The sequence below is a fragment of the Cervus canadensis genome, chromosome 12, assembly GCF_019320065.1.
Source record: "Cervus canadensis isolate Bull #8, Minnesota chromosome 12, ASM1932006v1, whole genome shotgun sequence".
In the NCBI taxonomy this organism is placed as follows: domain Eukaryota; kingdom Metazoa; phylum Chordata; class Mammalia; order Artiodactyla; family Cervidae; genus Cervus; species Cervus canadensis.
The window spans coordinates 73,245,236-73,265,316 of record NC_057397.1 but is presented as its reverse complement, the minus strand read 5'-3'; positions in this window follow the sequence as shown (position 1 = coordinate 73,265,316).

Below are 20,081 nucleotides of genomic sequence, written 5' to 3'. Positions count from 1 at the left end.
GTGTCTTTCCAAATTCTTCTTTAAAAGTGTCAGAAAAAAAAATTAGATATTTATTTACTTGCAATGGACCATGGTGGCCATTATTATATTTAAACACAGACCTAAGCAAAGCAGTACAATTTAAGGAAGAAAACTATTTTATCACATGCTAGTACAATATTTTCTTTTTCTCTCATGGACCCATTGTGTAACTCTTAATTCCAATTTTCTCTGGGAATTCTGTTTCTTATTGAAATGGTTGTGCTTTCTCATTAAAACAATTCATACAAATTCATTTAGAAACCAGCATAGCCGTGTAGTGGATGGAATTAGTGAGTGGCTTAGACTAGATGTCTAGGGGCAAGGCATCTATTTATTTCACTAGGACCCGGAAAAAGCCTTTAACAACCATTGATCTCAATGTCCTCCCGTGAAAATGCACATATGGACAAAATCAGAGTTTTTCCATCTTTGCAACAGAGTAAAACTCTCTTCACAGACAATATTTCACAAAAGCTCACCAGATAAGTGGTGTTTCTCCGGGTAAAGGGAAGCAAGGGAGACAGAGAATTGCCAGCTTGAACCGTCATCTGCTTCCCAGGGAACTCTGAGATATCCGAAAGGAAGTATCCAAGATTCCACAAAGCAGTGTGAAATCCACAAAAGAAAATATGATCACTAAGATCATTTCTAACTCTAAAACTTCTATAAAAATTCTATAATGTGTTCCTACTGGTTGGATTGTTCACTTAGACCAAATGAAGGCTCGAAAGGTAATGGCTAGACTAGTACAAACACAGCAGAGAATACTATTCTGTTTCCATAATATAAGGGAAGTGACAAAAAGGGAGACAAAGTTATGCCATTTTACCTCCTTCTCAATCCCTTCACACTTCATGATGCAATCAAAACCAAATGTCAATTTAAGATAAAGCACTATCAGAAAAAATAAAATAATCATAATATAGGTCACATTGACTATGAGCATTTAGCTGTGGTGATATATGTATATATATACACACACACACATATATATCATAATATCCACACATTATGTATTTATACATTCATAGTTATTCATACCTACTATATATATTCATACATTTATACATATTCCTCTTCCAAAGTTTCCTTTGATTATTTCATTTTGGGAACTTCTATGTCTCTAGCCAGATTCTAAGTTAGACCCTCAAAGCCATTGCTCCTATACCCTGATTGCAAGTATCCTTTGGTGATAATTATTAAATGGTTTGAAAAAACTAAGGAAAGCTGGAAACTACAAAATCTAATCAAGACAGCCAGGAGAAAAATATCAATAACCTCAGACATGCAGATGACACCATGCTATGGCAGAAAGCAGAAGAACTACAGAGCCTCTTGACAAAAGTGAAAGAGGAGAGTGAAAAAGTTGACTTAAAGCTCAGCATTCAGAAAACTAAGATCATGGCATCCGGTCCCATCACTTCATGGCAGATAGATGGGGAAACAGTGGCAGACTTTATTTTGGGGGCTCCAAATCACTGCAGATGGTGACTGCAGCTATGAAATTAAAAGACACTTACTCCTTGGAAGAAAAGTTATGACCAACCTAGCATATTAAAAAGCAGAGACATTACTTTACCAACAAAGGTCCGTCTAGTCAAGGCTATGTTTTTTCCAGTGGTCATGTATGGGTGTGAGAGTTGGACTAAAAAGAAAGCTGAGCACCGAAGAATTGATGCTTTTGAACTGTGGTGTTGGAGAAGACTCTTGAGAGTCCCTTGGACTGCAAGGAGATCCAACCAGTCCATCCTAAAGGAGATCAGTCCTGGGTGTTCATTGGAAGGACTGATGCTGATGCTGAAACTCCAATACTTTGGCCACCTGATGTGAAGAGCTGACTCATTGGAAAAGACCCTGATTCTGGGAAAGATTGAAGGCGGGAGGAGAAGGGGACGGCAGAGAATGAGATGGTTGGATGGCATCACCAACTCAGTGGACATGAGTTTGAGTAAACTCCAGGAGTTGGTGATGGACAGGGAGGCCTGGCGTGCTGCAGTCCATGGGGTCGCAGAGTCGGACACGACTGAGTGACTGAACTGAACTGACTGAGCAGAACTGAAGCGCTGTGCTGCAAACACTCCCTAGCTTCCTGCCTCAGGATGAAAACCAAAGGCTTCCCCTGACGTGACCCCTGTGGAGCTCACCAGCCTCGCCTCGTCCCACTACCCTGCCCCCCACTTCTGTTCCTGAGGTGGCAGCTTGGCCCTCTCTCCGTTCCACGTTCCCTCCCGTCACCGAGGCCTTGGTTGCGCCCTTCCTCAGCCTGGAGCCCGAGTCTTCCCAGCCAGCTGCTACAGCGGTCTGCTCATCCTGCAGACTCCAGCGTGGGCCTCTCTTCCTCAGAGAAGACTTCCCTGGCCCAGTCCACACTACGTATCCCCCTGTGTATTCCAATAGCACCTTATATCTCTTCACAAAGCTTTACTTCTTTGAAATTGTTCAATTCATCATTTGTAATTATTCATTTTGCTTCTGAATTCTTGTTGCCAGGAAATTCCATGTAGAAGAGACCACATCTAACTTAGCATTTCTCATAGTAACTGGCATTTGGTAGATATTCAGTAAACATTTATTGATAAAAACGTGCACTTGGAAAATTCACAAACTTCTGAATTCATTTCTTAATGGCTCACAGTGGTTTTTTACTCACTTTATTATACCTAAAAATTTGCTTTATTTCTTTAATTTTCTTGTGTTATAAAAGATTTTATGATGCCTTCAAATTCTTGAACTAAATGAAATGCTCTGAATATATATGCTTTTATAGAGCCATCTAGTGTCCATTTTGTTTAGTGAAGCTAAAAATAAAATAAGGCAAAAAATACATATATTCTTAGCAGTGAGGAATACATAATATCCATTTGGCAATAGCAATTTAACACATCAACTGGCTGTTTCAATTTTTTTTTTTTCCTGAGCTGCCTCTGCCCTTCAATATAGACATGGTGTCAGTCATTCTAGAATTCTGGTAACTAAAAATTCGATGAAAGATCTTCGGCTAAAGTCATATATTAGAACAAATGTGCTATTATTGGCTCCTTTCTGAAAATTAAAACATCAGGAAATGAATAAAATATGCATAACTTTATAAAGATAAAGAGAAGAAGTTAGGAATCAGTATCAGATAAGAGATGTAATAATATTTTGGAACTTAGAAAAAAAGAATGGATGGTAATTGATACCACCATTAGAGAAAGCCAGCTTATTCTCAGAGTACATTATGCAAAGTGCCATCCTGGATAAATCACAAGCTGGAATCAAGATTTCCTAGAAACATATAAACAACCTTAGATACGTAGATGATGCACTTTAATGGCAGAAAGAGAAAAGGAACTAAAGAGACTCTTGATAAGGATGAAAGAGGAAGAGTTAAAAAGCTGGCTTAAAACTCAACATTCAAAAAATTAAGTTCATGGCATCCAGTCCCATCATTTCATGGCAAAAAGATGGGGGGAAAGTGGAAACAGTGAAAGATTTTATTTTCTTTGGGTCCAAAACCACTGTGGATGGTGATTGCAACTATGAAATTAAAAGATGCTTGCTCCTTGGAAGAGGCTATGACAAACTTAGACAGTGTATTAAAAAGCAGAAACATCACTTTGCCAACAAAGATCTGTATCGTCAAAGCTATGGTTCTTCCAGTGGTCATGTACAGATGTGAGAGTTGGACCATAAAGAAGGCTGAGTGCCGAAGAATTAATGCTTTCAAATTGTGGTGCTGAAGAAGACTCTTGAGAGTCCCTTGGATTGCAAGGAGACCAAACCTGTCAATCCTAAAGGAAATCAACTCTCAATATTCACTGGAAGTACTGGTGCTGAAGCTAAAACTCCAATATTTTGGCCACCTGTTGCGAAAAGCCAACTCATTGGAAAAGACCCTAATGCTGGGAAAGATTGAAGGCAGGAGGAGAAGGGGGGAGACAGAGGATGAGATGATTGGATGGCATCACCAACTCAACGGACATGAGTTTGGGCAAACTCCAGGAGTCAATGAAGGACAAGGAAGCCTGGCATGCTATTCATGGTATTGCAAAAAGTCAGGCCTGACTTAGCAACCAAACAACAACAAAAGCTATGGAAAACAGTAGGTGAAGCCAGTAAGAAGAAAAACCTAAGAACATCTCAAAAATTAAAGATATAGTAAACCCTTCTCAAGAAAGTCCTGTAGGATGTATACTCCAGCAGAGTATAAACCAAAAAAAAGAAAAAGAAAAGTGAAAATATGGTATCCAGCATGCAGAATATCCAAGAAAGGAAAGAAATAAAGCAAATTTCCAAGATGGTCAGGAAGGGAAGTCTCAGAACTCCAAGAAATATATGTATATGTATATATATATATATACACATACATATATGTATTTTAAAAATCTGCTGTTTGAATATATAGAGAGGACATTATAGTTCTTCCAGAATATTCAGCAGTGAGTCATAGGCAGAGAAAAAATTTAGAAAAAAAATTTTAAATACAAGAAAAAATATTAAAATAATAAGTGCCCAGCTGGCAATTATATATAAAAAGCAATAATCATGTAAAAGCTAAATACTGATTTAATCAATTGTGATATAACTGCATTGAGAAGATAGGAAGAGGGGAAAACAGTGGGTGTGGTGGGGGCATAGAAGAGAGCTAAATTTCTTTAGCTAAATATTTAAATATATGAACTAAAAAAAATAACAATCAACTACATCATTTAGATACATGGAGATGAGCTCAGGAAGTAACTTTGAGACGATCAAGATGGCCAAATAGAAGGGCATCAAGGTCACATCATCTTAGGAACTCATCAGAAATACCTATCCGTGTGGAGAAACTCTCCCTGAAAGCAAATTGGAGATGGGCAGAAAGACTCTTTCACAGCCAAGGCTGTGAAGAAAGAGCTCAATAGAGTCGTGTGGGAAGGGAGGTGAAGTCAGGACCCACGACCCTACGAGGGGGCAGAGAAGAAGCGGGTATCTAGGGCTTGAGGACCTTCTCTGCGACAGGAGGAGTCAAGCTGCATATCAGGGTCTGACATCAGGAAAATGAAGTTACCTTAGCTGACTCAAAAGTCATCAGGACAGAATACAGAGCATCCCAAATCAATCTCAGTCTCTCTCCTCCCCTCCCTGACTCCTTACACTTGGGAACTAGAAACACTATCACACTCAAATCTACGCAAGAGCAGCATAGGAGTAACCCCTATCCTAATAAAGTGCTGTCAGACATCCCAGAAAATTATATTAACAATTGCTAACATAATTCAAAATGTGTTTAAAATGTCCTAAGAGTCTGTAAAAATAGTTCCTCACCTCCCTTTTGCCTCTTTCCAGCACCAAAACTCACAGTTGGAAAAGAAAGCTTTTAACCACCAGTAAGAATAGTTTCCCTTGGACTGCAAGGAGATCCAACCAGTCCATCCTAAAGGAGATCAGTCCTGGGTGTTCATTGGAAGGACTGATGTTGAAGCAGAAACTCCAGTACTTTCACCACCTCATGCAAAGAGTTGACTCATTGGAAAAGACCCTGATGCTGGGAGGGATTGGGGGCAGGAGGAGAAGGGGACGACAGAGGATGAGATGGTTGGATGGTGTCACCGATTCGATGCACATGAGTCTGAGTAAACTCCGGGAGTTGGTGATGGACAAGGAGGCCCGGTGTGCTGCAATTCATGGGGTCACAAAGAGTCAGACACGACTGAGCGACTGAACTGAACTGAACTGAACTGAAGAATACAGTTTACGATTTTACATGAATATTAGTTTATGCCTAGCCATAGCAACCTGTATTCTTTCTTGTTGTGAGTATAAAATATAGCTCAACTATTAGAAAAGCCTAATGCTTTTCTAATGCTGGGAAAGACTGAGGGTGAGGGGAGAAGTGGGCAACAAAGGATGAGATGGTTGGATGGCATCACTGACTCAATGGAGATGAGTTTGCGCAAACTCCAGGAGCTGGTGAAGAACTGGGAAACCTGGGGTGCTGCAGTCCATGGGGTCGCAAAGACACGACTGGGTGACTGAACGACAGCAGGAAGCCCAGACTCCTCCAGTGGAGAACACACGCGTGAGGGCTTGTTTATGCCAGGAGTGGTGCTGGGACGCCGACTGAAGACTAGCCGGGGCTCTGGCCAGCTTTTCTGTGGCTGCCCGAGCACTTCCTGCAGCCTGCACGGGCACCTGCCCTGCCCTCCTGCTCTGGCATAGCTTTCCACCAGACAAAAGTGCCAGTGCTGAGGACAGTGGGCAAATGAGAGGGGATGTAACCAGCTCAGGGCCTCACCCTCAGGGCTTCCGGTCCAGGACCATGTGCCCCATCCCTACTCCCAATAGGAATCGGTGATGACCACTCAACAGAGGTGAAGCCCCAGCGCACACCTGGCTCTGGCTCAAGCCCCTCCATCACCAGCCCCCCTCCCAGCAAGGTGGTAGATGCCCGCATTCCCACTTTAGATCCAGCTGTTCCAGCAAAGCCACTGGGCACAGAGACTGCCTGGGGATGCTCGCACGCGATGACACAACTTCATGTCGGGGGGAACCGTTTCATCTAAGTGCATAGAGGCAGCGAGAGACAAACAAAATGAAAAGACAAGAATAATTTCAACAGAGAAAAAGAAGAGAATCCCAGAAAATAACCCCATTATGTGTGTTAGTCGCTCAGTCATGTCCGACTCTTTGCAACCCCACGGACTGTAGCCCACTAGGCTTCTCTGTCCGTGGAATTCTCCAGGCAAGAATACTGGAGTGGCTGGCCATTCCCTTCTCTAGAGGAGCTTCCCAATCAGGGATTGAACCCTGGTCTCCTGCAACGCAGGCGGATTCTTTACCATTTGAGCTAAAGGGAAGTCCTAAAATAACCCTAAAGAAACAGAAATAAATAATTTGCCAGATAAACAGTTCAAAGCAATAGTGATAATACACCTAACAACTTGGGAAACAATAGATGAACACAGAGATAATGTTAACAAGGAAATATATATATAATATAATATATATATATATAATGTTAACTAGAAAATATAAAAAAGAACCAGAACTGAAAAAGACAATGACTGAATCAAAAAAAAAAAAAAAAATTAAAAACAGACTAGGTGATAAAGAAGGCAAAAGTAATCTGGAATACAGAATAATGAAAATCACCCAATCAGAACAGCAAAAGAAAATTTTACTGTGAATAGTTTAAAAGTCATATGGTGCAACATCAAGTATACTAACATTTGCATGGTAGGAGTCCCAAAAAGAGAAGAGGAAAGGGTCAAAAATACATTCAATGAAATTATAACTGAAAATTTCCCAAAGTGGAAGAAGGAAACAGATTTCCAAGTAAGGAAATCAAAGAGAGTCCCAAACAAGATAAATTCAAAGAAGACACACCATAATTAAAATAGCAAAAGTTAGAGAATTTTAAAGGCTTCAAAAGAGAACAAAGGATTACATACAAAGGAACCCCCATAGGGCTATCAGCTGATTTTTCTGCAGATATTTTGCAGGACAGAAAGGAAGGGCATAATATATTTAAAGAGCTGAAAGGAAAAAAGCCTAAAACCTAGGACACTCTACCCACAAGGTTATCATTCAGAATTAAAGAGAAAAAGAGAGCTTGTCAGACAAGCAAAATCTAAAGGAGCTCATCGATACTACCCCAAAATTACAAAAAGTGTTAGAAGATTCTCATTAAGTATAAAAGATAAGGCTGCAAAAAGAAAGATAAATTTATAGGAAAGGAAAAATCCCACTAGTAAGACAAATATATCCCACTAGTAAGACAAATATATAGAAAAGTCTATGGATCAACCACTAAAATAAGCTGGCACAAAAACTTAAAATTGGGATTGCAAAATCAACTATAACTACAATAAATAGTTAAGGGATAGACATGAAGATGTAAAATATAAAAACAAAAATACAAAATGTGGAGAGGACACAGGAGTAAAAATGTAGATCTTTAGAGTATGTTTGAACTTAAATGACTACCAGTTTAAAATAAGCAAACCTATAAGTATAGGCTGAAATATATAAACCTCATGGTAACCGCATCAAAAACTTATAATAGATATATAAAACTAGGGAGGAAAGAACACAAGCATCTCACTAGAGCAAATCATCAAATCACAAGGGAAGATGATAAAAGAAGAAAAGAACAAAGAAGAACTATAAACACAGCCATAAATCAAGTAACAAAATGACAGTAAGTACAAATTATCAATAATCACCTTAAGTGCCAATGGACTACATGTTTCAAGCAAAAATCATAGGGTGACAGATTAGATTTAAAAAATAAGACCTATTTATTTGTTGCCTACAAGACTTATTTCAGAATTAGACATACACAGATTGAAAGTGAGGGGATGTAAATATATATACCATACAAATGGAAATGAAAAGAAAGTTGAGGTAGTAGTATCATACAAGACAAAGTAGACTTTAAAACAAAGACCACAAAAAAAAAAAAAAGAAGGGCACTACGTAATGATGAAAGAGTCAATACAAGAAGCAATATAACATTTGTTAACATATATGCACAGAAAATTGTCACTATTGTTGTTTAATCACCAAGTCATGCCTGACTCTTTGGGACCCCATAGCATTAGGCCACCAGGTCCCTCTGTCCATGAGATTTTCCAGGCAAGAATACTGGAGTGGGTTGCCATTTCCTTCCCCAAGGGATCTTCCCAACCCAGTGATCAAAGCACCTAAAATATGAGCACCTAAAAATATGAAACAAATACAAATAAACAAAAGGAAAGAAATTGGCAATAATCCAATAATAGCAGGAGAACTTAACACCCCACTTACATCAATGGACAAATCATCCAGACAGAAAATCCATAAGGAAACAGTAATCTTAAGTGATGTATTAAACCAACTGAAGTTGATAAGTGATTGCAGTACATTCCACTTAAAACAGAAGAGTACACATTCTTTTCAAGTGCATATGTAACATTCTCCAGCACAGATCATGTGGTAATCCACAAAACAAGTATCATCAAATTTAAGAGGTTAGAAATTACACCAAGCATTTTTTCCAACCACAGTGGTGTGAAACTAGAAATTATTTACAGGAAAAAAAAAAAAAAACCATGTGGAGACCAAACATTCTACTAAAAAACCAATTGGTTGATGAAAAAAATAAAAGAGGAAATCAGAAAATAACTTGAGACAGATAAAACAAAACTTTCAGGAACATAGCAAAAGAAGTTACAGGAAGGAATATTTTAGAGATATAAGCCTTTTACAATAAACAACAAAAAGAAATCCTTCAAATAAACAACCTAACATACCATCTAATAGAATTAGAAAAACTACAAGCAAAGCCCGAAGTCAAAAGAAAGAAGGACATAATACAGACTAGAGAGGAAATAAACAGAGACTAAAAAAGAATAGAAAAGATCAATGACAAAGACAAATGTTTTAATTTTAAAAATTAATAAGCCTTTAGTCAGGCTCATTAATATAAAAGAGAGGACAAAAATAAACAAAGTAAGAAACGAAGAGGAGAAATTACAACTGCTATCACAGAGATACTAAAAATCATAAAAGAATACTATTTATAGCTAAATGCCAACAAATTGGACAACGTAAAAGAAATGGATAAGTTTCTAGAAACACACAATCTTTTAAGACTGAATCAAGTAGAAATGGACAATCTGAGCAGGCCAATCACCAGTTATGAAATTGAATTAGTAATAAAAAAAACTCCCAGTAAACAAAAGTCCAATACTGGAAGGCTTCACAGGGGAATTCTACAAAACATATAAGGAAGACTGAATAACTATCTTTCTCAAACTTTTCCCAAAAAATTGAAGAGGAAAGAAACTCCCAAATTCACTATACAAGGCCACAGTACCCCAATACTAAAGCCAGACAAGGATGCTACAAAGAAAAGAAAATTATAGGTCAATATTTCTATTGCATATAGATGCAAAAAATTTGTTCCCTCTACCAACTCTGATGAGAATTTTAATCATGAATGAATGTTGATGGTTTTTGCACTTGTTGAAATGCTCATGTGATTTTTATCTTATGTTTTGTCAATATGGTATATTGCTTTGCAGATATTAAAACATCTTTGCATCCCATTTAATCATGGTGCATGATCTTTTAAAAATATTGTTGAATTTGGTTTGCTAATATTTTATTATTTCATGACTTTAACATTTTTTAGTGTTCCTTAATTTGGATTTCTCTGAAGTTTCTTTGTGGATAGATTCAGTTTATACCTTTTAGCAGGAATAACCACTGGCTGTACATTGTTATTTCATGACATTAACTTAGTGTTCCTCAATTTAGATTTCTCTGAAGTTTCTCTGTGGATAGATTCAGTGTATACATTCTATCAGGAATAATCACTAGCTGAACATTGTTCCATTACTGGTTAAGTTACTTTTGAAAACTTGGCTAAGATAGAATTCCTCCATTTTCTCCAATGTGGCTACTAGTTTTTCCATTAATATTAGTAAATAATTTCTGGAGAAAATCTTTGGAACTGTTTAAAGATTTTATCAAGTTTTTTCAAATTTTAATAGCCTTTAGCATTCTTTTTAGCATTCTTGTTTGAATCAATTATTATGATGATTGCAGCAAAATGATTTTTAACTTCATTATTCCTTCTAATTCTACTAATTGATATTCTGTTGTGCAGATTTTTTTAAATCTCTCACACAGGACTGGATCTTTATAATCAGTCCCTCTCTGAAACATGGAAGAAAAAAAAATTAGCATTACTTGGACTAAAATCTGATTTTACAATATTTTTTAAATATAAAAAGTTCTTAAAGTCTACCAAGCATAATGTTGGTAAAAGTTTAAATCCAATATTTGTTTACCATTAAACATTAAACACCAGCACCATCCTTTTTACCTCCGTTGTATTTCTTGTGTTCACCAATTAACATGACCTACAATTTTTAAAACACATTAACCACAGTATTTCTGAAAAACAGAAAAACCTGAGTAAAATTACATGTTTTGTAAGATCAATGTTGCTAAAGCCCAGACAGATTTACGCCTGTCTAATTCTTGCATTTTACAGACGAGGAAACAAAGTCCCCACACGGACAAGTAATTTATACAAGATGTCATCAATAATTAATTTTTTAAAAATAGTTCCAGAGCCAAGATCTCCTGTTTTTTTATATGTTAAATTATCTAAAAGGCATGATAACTAACCAAAATAAAATTTTATAGCAAAATGGTTAAAAAACAAGCTTCCTTATGTCTCTTCATATAGTTATGTGAGATCTTTTGAGAGGCAAATAGGAAAAAAAAATTATCATGGCCAATGACCTTTTGAAAATGTTAAAATTGCAACATAGAGACCACCAAGCTTCCAAAGGCAATGGACTTTTTTTGTTTCTGGAATCAAGGATTTCAGAAAAACAGATGTGGGAACCTTTCTGTCTCCCAGAGACCCTGATGTACGTCTCACTCAGGGAGAGAACCGTTGATCGGGCTGTGTGGTCAGGGGTCTCCACGCCGTCCGCGCTTAGTCGTGCAGAGACAGGACAGTTTTCTGGAAGTGGAGCACAGTGCTCTGCTCTCTGCCTTCTGACCCGCCTGGTGTCTCAACAGCATGAGGTGCCTGCAGAACTTCCCAGCCAGGAGAGCTTATTACCTAGCCTTTCCACCCCTGACATTCCAAAGTAGATCTCCTCACAAAGGATTTTGTTTGGTGATTTTGCAGTCTTGAGAAACTTTGATTTTTTGAAGCTTCAGTACGTGGTTTCAGTGTATACGGGAATAAGAGTTGTCCACTTTATTTCTCTAACTGTAAATGTGCTCAGGTACAGGAAGAAGGGAGTCTGGAGAAGACTTGTGAACACCCTCAGTGACAGTCTCCTGGAGACACTGACGGAGAAAGCTGAAAAAGGCATAAGTAAGTGGAAAGCTATTCCACATCTTTGAAGCAAATAAACTCATAAATACAGAGGACAGATTGGGGTTTGCCAGAGAATAGACTGATGGCAAGAGATTCCATACTCATGTCCTGGAAAAATCAATATTGTTAAAATGTCCATACAATTTACAAACAAGTCTAAAATTTGCATGGAACCACAAAAGACCCCAAAGAGCCACAGCAATCTTGAGCAAAAGAAGAACAAAGCTGGAGGTGTCATGGTTCCTAATTTCAGACTATATTATGAAGTTATTAATATAATGACCAATAAAGTATTGCCATAAAAACAGACACATAGATCAGTGGAACAGAGTCAAGCGCTCAGAAGTTAACCCACACATTTTTTTTTTAAAGTCACTCAGTCGTGCCCTACTCACCATATATGGAGATTAAATTTATATATTAAGACATCATTCAGCCATAAAAAAGCAAGAAATCTTGCCATTTACCATGATATGGATGGACCTTGAGGACATTATGTTAAGTGAAATAAGTCAGATAGAGAAAGACAAATACCATATGATGTCACTTAAACAAATAGACTCTTAAGTGTAGAGGACAGATTGGTGTTTGCCAGAGAACAGATTGATGGGAGCTGGGTGAAATAGGTGAAGGTGGTCAAAAGCATTTCAAGCTTCCACCTCTAAGTAAGTCATGGGGACAGACTATTTGAACATTGCTAAGAGAATAGGTCCTAAAAGTTCTTGTCACAAGAAAAATTTGTAACTATATATGGTGATGGATGTGAACTGGACTGACTGTGGTGATCATTTCACCACAATACTGCTGTACACCTAAAACTAACATCATGTTATGTTTCAAAAACATGCCAGTTAAAAAGAAGAAATATCATAGGTTTTGATATCTGAACCAAATTTTGGATGGCAGAGTACCAGGTCCATTCCGTCTCAGTGGGATGACTACAGTATCTTTGAAGATTGTTTTCTATCTTAAAAAGCATGTTAATTTCACCTTCTGCTCCATAATATATGCATGCTTGAAATAAGTGTTGCAAAATAAATTTAGAATGCTTAAATAAAAGCTTCAAAAATTTTCCTAAAAAAATGTACTCTGTGGAAGATGAATGACATTGGTCCCATGGCTTCATCTACTCTCTGGCACAGAGTTATTTGAGCAATGAGTATTTCAGTTTGAGAGTTATAGATGAAGTCCTGCTTCATTAACTTATAAATGACAGAAACAGATCCATTGAAAACAAAGGAAATTTCTAAGGATACATAATTGGCCAGAACGAAGATCCTGTTCTTCCAATATGACAATTATTCCAAAAACCTAATTTATTATTAACACTAAAAAGCTAGTGCAGTCAGGGTGTTTGTAAAAGTTATTCGCAAGCACAGTCAAACATAAACACCAAAATCAAATTACTATCTTAGGAATTAAAAGCATAGAGACAAGGGGAGAGTTACAAGTGCATGTGTGTGTGCTCAGTTGTGTTTGACTCTTTGCACACCCCAAGGACCGCAACCCACCAGGCTCCTCTGTCCATGGGATTTTTCAGGCAAAAATACTGGAGCAGGTTACCATTTCCTCCTCCAGGAGATCTTCCTGACCCAGGGTTCAAATTCACATCTCCTGCTTCACCTGCATTGATAAGCGGATTCATTACCACTGTGCCCCTGGGAAGCCCAGAGTTACAAGTAAACAGCTACAAAAAAGCAATCAGCATCTTCTCATGTACCTGTTAGCTACTTTTAAGTCCTCTGCCAGCTTTTAATTGAATTTTTTTTTCTATTGAGCTATATAAATGAGTTCCTTATACATTGGATATGAACCTTTATCAGATAGATGGCTTGCAGATATCCCATGCTGTTTCATTTTGCTTGTTGCTTCTCTTGCTGTGCAGAATCTTTTTAGTTTGATGTAGTCCTACTTGTTTATTTTTGAGTTTGTTGCTCACACTTTTGGTGTGATATCCAAAAAAATCTTTGGTAAGACCAATTTGAGGATCTTATTTTCTGTTTTCTTTCAGGAGTTTTATACTATTAAGTGTTATGTTTAAATCTTTGGTCCCATTTTGAGTTTAGTTATTGTGAGCATGCATGCCTCGCGGTATAAGATAGGGATCTAATTTTGCTTGTGAATATCCTATTTTTCCAACACCATTGATTGAAGAGACTGTCCCTTCCTCACAGTATTCTTGACTTCTGTGTCAAATACTAGTCGACTATAGACGCATGCATTTACTCTCTATTCTCTTGCATTGGTCTGTGTCTCTTTTTTAGCTAGAAAAAGTATAGACTATTCCCAACGAGTTTTGCTTGCAACTGTAGAAATATATCTGCTGTTCAGTCACTTAGTCATGTCCAACTCTTTGCAATCCCATGGACTGCGGCATGCCAGGCTTCCCTGCTCTTCACTATCTCCTGGAGCTTGCTCAAACTCATGTCCATTGAGTCGATGATGCCATCCAGCCATCTCATCCTCTGTCACCCCCTTCCCCTCCTGCCTTCAATCTCTTCCAGCATCAAATCTTTTCCCATAAGTCAGTTTTTCACATCAGGGGGCCAAAGTATTGGCACTTCAGCTTCAGTATTAGTCCTTCCAATGAATATTCAGAGTTGATTTTCTTTAGGATTGACTAGTTTGATCTCCTTGCTGTCCAAAGAACTCTCAAGAATCTTCTCCAGCACTACAACTCAAAAGCATCAATTCTTCGATGCTCAGCCTTCTTATGGTCCAACTCTCTCATATCCATACTTGGCTACTGGAAAAACCATAGCTTGAACTAGACGGACCTTTGTTGGCAAAGTGATGTCTCTGCTTTGTAATATGCTGGTGACTTTTGTCATAGCTTTTCTTCCAAGGAGCAAGCATCTTTTAATTCTGTGGCTGCAGTTACCATCTGCAGTGATTTTAAAGCCCAAGAAAGTAAAACCTGTCACTGTTTCCACTTTTTCCCCATCTATTTGCCATGAAGTGATGGGACAGGATGTCATAATATGTCTAGTGAGCTTCAGAATACTGTTCTACAGCCAAGACTTGAATTGAAGTCTATCTGTAGAGTTGCAATAACCTACGCTGACAGGCCATTGTAACTGTGCCATTTGTGAGAGACGGGAGAGTGAGGCTGATGATGCGCTCAGAGCTGTGAGTCTGACGTGAGTACTGCAAGTTGCTTCTTGGTTCCTTGTGGCTTTATGGATTTCTTTTTAAGTAAAATCATAAATATATTTTAAAAACATGTAAAGTCCATTAAATTAATTAAAGTGAATAGTTAGGTAATCTTGGCAAACTACTTATTATTCCTTAATTTCCTTATCTATCTGTACTATATCACAGGTGGTCGATTTGACTTAAAGAGTTAATATAAGTGTCTTAATATAAGTTCTGGACACACAGCAGGTGCCATGTAAATGTTAGCTATTAGTGTTATCATGTTGAATCTCACAACCAGTATTAAAAAGTTTTAATTTATATACATCTTCTCTAAACAGCAGCTTCTGGAGGATAAGAATGTCAAAACAGGGCTTCCGTGGTGGCTCAGTGGTAAAGAATCCGCCTGCCTATGCATGAGACGCAGGTTCGATCCCTGAAGCAGGAAGATCCCACATGCCTCAGAGCAACTAAGCCCCTGTGCCACAGCTATTGAGTCTGTGCTCTGGAGCCTGGGAGTCACAACCAATGAAGCCCAAGCGCCCTAGAGCCCATGCTCCGCAATAAGAGAAGCCACTGCAATGAGAAGCCCTCACACCACAATTAGAGAATAGCCCCTGCTCTCCAAAGCTAGAGAAAGCCCATGCAGCGATGAAGACCCAGCACAGCCAAAAGTAAATAAATAAATACAATTAAAAAAAAAAAAAAAAAAGAATGTCAAAACAGATTTACTGAGACATACCGTGTAACCTGAGCTGGGCCCGGTGCCAGAGTAAACTGGTGAACAAGATCCAGACCATCTCAGCCACTCCCGCACATGCGCTGATTCACACCGTACCAGGCAAAAGGGAGATGCTCAGCAGTGTGCCATAAGTCAGACTAGCTGAAAGCATAGAAAAAATTAATAATGCTTAAAAGATTAACCATGCCCCTACTGGAGTATCGACCAGGAAAATGTAAAGCACTAAATATGTGTACAAAGTGAGCTGTTTGTCAAAAATGAAGTCTAATTTGCAACTAACTACAAAATGTTTTTTAAAGATCTTACATAAAAATAATAAAAAGTAAAATTTTTAAAAATAAATAAAAGACCTTAAAGAATGAAGAACTCTGTATATAATGCAGATAGTGATAATTAAAATAACCGGTTATTTTGGTGTCTGTGCCATGCTGGAGCAGTGAGCGGCCATGAGGAGATGCCCCACGTCCAAGGTCAGAGAAACCCCAGAAGATGGTAGGCGCTGGAGGTGCTGTGAGGAGATACCCCACGTCCGGGGGCAAAGGAGAAGCCTTGGCAAGATGGTAGGAGGGACGAATTTGAGTTTAGAATCAAACCCCTTTCCCACCAGAGACCCTCAGAGGGCTCATGCAAACCTTGTGCGCACCAGGACCCAGGGACCCCACAGAGACTGAGACAGACTGTGTTTGGGTGTCTCCTGTGGAGGCGCGGTTGGCGGGGGTCTGCCGCAGGGACGGGGCTCTGGGTGTAAGCCCGCGGGAGGAGGTCGCCATTAACCCGCCATAGAGCCGCCAGAACTTACCCAGGACTGGGAAATAGGCTCTTGGAGGCACAACAGGGCCTTGGGCCCCAGAACCCAGGAGAAAGGAGCAGGGACCCCACAGGAGACAGACCCAGACTTGCCTGTGGGTGTCCAGGAGTCTCCGGTGGAGGCGTGGGTCGGTGGGGGCCTGCTGCAGGCTTGGGGTCGCTGAGTGTAGCAGTACATGCATGGGATCTTTTGAAGGAGCTCACCATTACCTTCATTACCCCCACCAGAGTTTGGCCCCAAATAAATAACAGGGAGGGAACACAGTCCCATCCATCAACAGGAAATTGGATTAAAGATTTACTGAGCATGGCCCCACCCATCAGAACAAGACCCAATTTCCCCTTCAGTCTCTCCCATCAGGACGCTTCCATAATCCTCTTATTCTTCTCTATCAGAGGGCAGACAGACTGAAAACCACAATTACAGGAAACTACCATTCCAATCACATGGACCACAGCCTTGTCTAACTCAATGAAACTATAAGCCACGCTGTGTAGGGCCACCCAAGATGGACGGGTCATGGTGGAGAGTTCTGACAAAATGTGGTCCACTGGAGAAGGGAATGGCAAACCACTTCAGCATTCTTGCCTTGAGAATCCCATATGAAAAGGCAAAAACATAGGACACTGAAAGATGAACTCCCCAGGTCGGTGGGTGCCCAATATGCTACTGGATATCAGTGGGAAAATAATTCCAGAAAGAACGAAGAGGCATAGTCAAAGCAAAAACAACACCCAGTTGTGGATGTGACTCATGATGGAAGCAAAGTCCAATGCTTCAAAGAGCAATATTGCATAGGAACCTGGAATGTTAGGTCCATGAATCAAGGCAAATTGGAAGTGGTCAAGCAGGAGATGGCAAGAGTGAATGTCGACATTTTAGGAATCAGCGAACTAAAATGGACTGAAATGGGTGAATTTAACTCAGATGACCATTATATCTACTACTGTGGGCAAGAATCCCTTAGAAGGAATGAAGTAGCCATCATAGTCAACAAGAATCTGAAATGCAGTACTTGGATGCAATCTCAAAAAAGACAGAATGATCTTTGTTCGTTTCTAAGACAAACCATTCAATATCATGGTAATCCAAGTCTATGCCCCGTCCAGTAAAACTGAAGAAGCTGAAGCTGAATGGTTCTATGAAGACCTACAAGACCTTTTAGAACTAACACCCAAAAAAGATGTCCTTTTCATCATAGGTGACTGGAATGCAAAAGTAGGAAGTCAAGAAACACATGGAGTAATAGGCAAATTTGACCTTGGAGTACAGAATAAAGCAGGGCAAAGGCTAACAGAGTTTTGCCAAGAGAATGCACTGGTCATAGCAAACACCCTCTTCCAACAACACAAAAGAAGACTCCACACATGGACATCACTAGATGGTCAACACTGAAATCAGATTGATTATATTCTTTGCAGCCAAAGATGGAGAAACTCTATAGTCAGCAAAAACAAGACTGGGAGCTGACTGTGGCTCAGATCATGAACTCCTTATTGTCAAATTCAGTCTTACATTGAAGAAAGTGGGGAAAATCACTAGTCCATTCAGGTATGACCTAAATCAAATCCCTTGTGATTATACAGTGAAAGTGAGAAATAGATTTAAGGGACTAGATCTGATAGACAGAGTGCCTGATGAACTATGGATGCAGGTTCATGACATTGTACAGGAGGCAGGTCTCAAGACCATCCCCAAGAAAAAGAAATGCAAAAAAGCAAAATGGCTGTCTGAGGAGGCCTTTCAAATAGCTGTGAAAAGAAGGGAGGGGAAAAGCAAAGGAGAAAAGGAAAGATATACCCATTTGAATGCAGAGTTCCAAAGAATAGCAAGGAGAGATAAGAAAGCCTTCCTCAGTGATCAGTGCAAAGAAATAGAGGAAAACAATAGAATGGCATAGACTAGAGATCTTTTCAAGAAAATAAGAGATACCAAGGGAACATTTCATGCACAGATGGGCACAATAAAGGACAGAAATGGTACGGACCTAACAGAAGCAGAAGATATTAAGAAGAAGTGGCAAGAATATACAGAAGAACTGTTTGGTTTGTCATAACTTTCCTTCCAAGGAGTAAGCACAGAAGATCTTCACAACTCAGATAATCACGATGGTGTGATCACTCACCTAGAGCCAGACATCTTGGAATGTGAAGTCAAGTGGGCCTTAGGAAGCATCGCTATGAACAAAGCTAGTGGAGGTGATAGAGTTCCAGTTGAGCTATTACAAATCCTAAAAGATGATGCTGTGAAAGTGCTGCACTCAATATGCCAGCAAATTTGGAAAACTCAGCAGTGGCCACAGGACTGGAAAAAGTCAGTTTTCATTCCAATCCCAAAGAAAGGCAATGCAAAAGAATGCTCAAACTCCACACAGTTGCACTCATCTCACACGCTAATAAAGTAATGCTCAAATTTCTCCAAGCCAGACTTCAACAATGCGTGAACCGCGAACCTCCAGATGTTCAAGCTGGTTTTAAATAAGGCAGAGGAACCAAAGATCAAATTGCCAACATCTGCTAGATCATTGAAAAACCAAGAGGGTTCCAGAAAAACGTTTCTGTTTTATTGACTATGCCAAAGCATTTGTGGATCACAATAAACTCTGGAAAATTCTGAAAGAGATGGGAATACCAGACCACCTGACCTGCCTCTTGAGAAATCTGTATGCAGGTCAGGAAGCAACAGTTAGAACTGGACATGGAACAACAGACTGGTTCCAAATAGGAAAAGGAGTACATCAAGGCTGTATATTGTCACCCTGCTTACTTAACTTATATGCAGAGTACATCATGAGAAATGTTGGGCTAGATGAAGCGCAAGCTGGAATCAAGATTGCAGGGAGAAATATCAATAACCTCAGATATGCAGATGACACCACCCTTATGCAAAAAGTGAAGAACTAAACAGCCTCTTGATGAAAGTGAAAGAGAAGAGTGAAAAAGTTGGCTTAAAACTCAACATTCAGAAAACTAAGATCATGGCATCTGTTCTCATCATTTCATGGTAAATAGATGGGGAGACAGTGGAAACAGTGACAGAGTTTATTTTGGGGGGCTCCAAAATCACTGCAGATGGTGACTGCAGCCATGAAATTAAAAGATGCTTACTCCTTGGAAGGAAAGTTATGACCAACCTAAACAGCATATTAAAAAGCAAAGACATTACTTTGCCAACAAAGGTCCATCTAGACGAGGCTATGGTTTTTCCAGTGGTCATGTATGGATGTGAGAATTGGACTGTGAAGAAAGCTGAGCATTGAAGAATTGATGCTTTTGAACTGTGGTGTTGGAGAAGACTCTTAAGAGTCCCTTGGACTGCAAGGAGATCCAGTCCATCCTAAAGGAAATCAGTCTTGAATATTCATTGGAAGGACTGATATTGAAGCTGAAACTCCAATACTTCGGCCACATGATGCGAAGAGCTGACTCATTTGAAAAGACCCTGATGCTGGGAAAGATTGAGGGCAGGAGGAGAAGGGGATGACAGAGAATGAGTTTGTTGGATGGCATCACTGACTCAAC